Raw genomic sequence first — 2,972 nt, 5'->3', positions numbered from 1 at the left:
CCCGGCGGGAAACCAGATCCGGGCCCGGCGGCGGCCGAGGACTTGGGTCTCCCCGCCGCATTGTTCTGCGCCGCTTATCGCGGGGCCGGGCTCGCCGGGGGCCGTGCGCGCTCCCCCGGGCAGCACACTGACCCCTTTATTCGCCTCCCGCCGGCGGGTAAGGGAGCCGGCCCCAGGCAGCCCGCGTAACCAGATCCCCTCCCCGGATCCGCTCCCCCCTCCGCTTCCCAGCGCGGCGGCTCCGCGGCCCTCCGGGGCTCAGCTCCGCCACACGGGCACGATCCACCCGCGCTCTCAGGCCCTTGGGCGATGAGAAAGCACAAAAACACAGATGCAACTGATGCCCTGTCCCAGCCTGCAGTGAGCCTGCAGCAGATGCTGGGAAGGATTATTGCCCCCTTTTGCCTCCCAGGTGTTAACTCTGAAGGCTAATGATGGTGAGGTAGGCCAGCGCTATCACAACACACAGCAGTAACATTAATGTCTGCATGGGAGTCACCTCTGCCCAAGTCGAGCACCTAGCAAGAGGCGATCCTGCTCAGGAGGGCTTTTCGCCTCCTCCAGCAGCACGGCAGCAGGATGCCCCGCAGCAGATGGGCCGAGAAGCGCCCTCCCTCCCCTCCCCCGGGGGCAGGCTCCCTGCAGGCCAGCCTTTCCCCAGGGAAAAGCTCCCAGTGCCTCTCGCCGGCAGCGGGGAGCCTCGTGCAGCCCCCCCGCTTGTGTGCCTTTGCAGTGGGGCAGCAGTAACGGCAGCCGCAGAGGTCATGCCGCGTCTCTGCGGGCAGCCGCAGAAGGCGCCTCAGCAGCTCTGCACCCGCCGCGGGGCGCCGCCGCGGCACGTCGGCACGGCCGGGACCCCCGCGGACGCCCCTGTGGGCGGGAAAGGCGTTAGCCGAGCGGCGGCCTCCCGCGGCGGCAGCGCAGAGGCATCCCGGGAGACGGGCTCCCACCGGAGCTGCTGCGCTGGCAGCCATTCGGTGCCTGCGCCGGGCTCCCTGCGGGGTGCGCGTCCGCCCCCGGATAGCGCGCAGAGCCAAGGCTCCCGTGGTGGGAGCGGTGTGCGGGCCTTCATCCCTGCTTGGCGCTCCTGCAGCACCGCTGCCTTCCCGCCCGGCACCCCGGCGCGGCCACCGCGGCTCTCCCGCACTGGCATGGTCGTGCCCCGGCCCTGTGGCGGGTGCCCAGCCAGCCCCGGCAGCCTGCGCGGCCTCGGTGCCAGCGGTGCACAGAGAGGGGGCCCGGCCCTGCGGGGCCCCTTTGCCCTCCTCTTCCTCGCGCCCTCTGCACCCTCAGGGCCAGCCCCAGACTGCTGCCCGGCCGGGGGCTGGCGGCGAGGCGGTGCATGGCCGGCGGCGCTGGGGCCGCTGCCCCGTGCCCTCCGCAGCTCACCTCTCCCTGCCCTGGGGAGGCGGGAGGGGGGTGCCGGGCTGCGAGGGAAGGGGCTGAAGGCCGCGGCGGGAGAGGAGGGAGGCGGCGGGAGCGGACGGGTTAACCTGGCCGGCGTAGGTGCACGCATTCCTCTCCGGCGACGGCAGGCAGGAGCCCCAGCGTCAGGTTACGGCGCCCGCTCCTCCCCACCCTGCCCCTTCCCAAGCCCCTTCCCGACCCGCCGTGGCCTCTGGCGCCCAGCAAGGGATAATTGAGGGCGAAGGAAGGGCCCGTCTGCCCCTCTGCAGCCCTCAACCGCCCCGCGAGGGCCGCCGGGCCCGGAGCGGCCTCAGCCGCCCCGGCAGCCTTCCCGCCCCGGCAGCCTTCCCGCCCCGGCACCCTTCCCGCCCCGGCACCCTTCCCGCAGCGTGCGCAGCGGGCACAGGGCAGCCCCGCTCTGCCCAGGCTGGCGCCGGGCCTGCGAGGGAAGCACAGGCGGCCTGGGCGCAGGGAGCAAACCCCGCGGCACCCACACCCTGCGGCGCAGAGGCCCCGCGAGGCGGGTGCTCGGGCCCTGCTGCCCCCAGCCCGGGCATGGTCCGTCCTGGCTGCGCTGCTTGCACACAGCCCCCGTCCCCCCAGCTCCGCAAAGCTGCAGGCACGGCAGGGCACAGCGCCGCGAGCCCCCAGCCTTGGGCTCCTCCCTGCACCAGCACCCGTGGGTGCCAGCCTCGCCGTGCACCCTGGCTCCCCACGATGCGGGCTCATTCCCGGCACGGTGCCCTGGCCGGGGGGAGCCAGGCCCTCCTGGCCCCCCAGCGCTGCCACCTGCATCCAGGGCGCCCCAGCCCAAACCCCACCCCGGGCACCTACCTACGCGCTCCTGGCACCCGAGGGGGCCAGCACAGCCCCCCCGCACGCAGCGTGTTGCGGCGCACGCACAGAGCACACACATCCTTCCCAAGTGGGCTCCGGCATGCCCACACAGCCCTACGGCCTCCCGGGCAGCCAGGGGTGTGTGCGCACGCACGGGTTGCAGCATGCACACACATGGGTTGGTGCATGCACACCCACGCCCACGCAGACAGGGCTTAGAGCACGCGCACACACACACACACACACACACACATATATATGGGTTAGAACATGCATGCACGCACATGCAGATTAGAGCACACACACACACACACATATGGGTTAGAGCATGCACGCACACACACGCAGATTAGAGCGCACGCACACACACACACACACACACGCAGATACACACACATATGGGTTACAGCATGCACGCACACACGGATTAGAGCACGCACACGCACACAGAGGTCAGAGCATGCACACACGGGTTATTGCATGCACACCCACACCCATATGGGTTAGAGCATGCACACGCACAAGCGCGCACACACACACACACACACACACACACACACACGGGTCAGAAGATGCACACAGGCTAGAGTGTGCACACATAGCACATATAGGAGTTTAAGCATGCGCGCGCGCACACACACACACACACACACACACGGGTTAGAGGATGCACACACAGGCTGGAGCGTGCACACACCCCGCGCACACACACACACACACACACACAC

Source organism: Apteryx rowi, unplaced genomic scaffold, assembly GCF_003343035.1.
Source record: "Apteryx rowi isolate R43461 unplaced genomic scaffold, aptRow1 scaffold_225, whole genome shotgun sequence".
NCBI classification, from domain to species: Eukaryota; Metazoa; Chordata; class Aves; order Apterygiformes; family Apterygidae; genus Apteryx; species Apteryx rowi.
Note: the sequence above shows the minus strand (reverse complement) of the source record.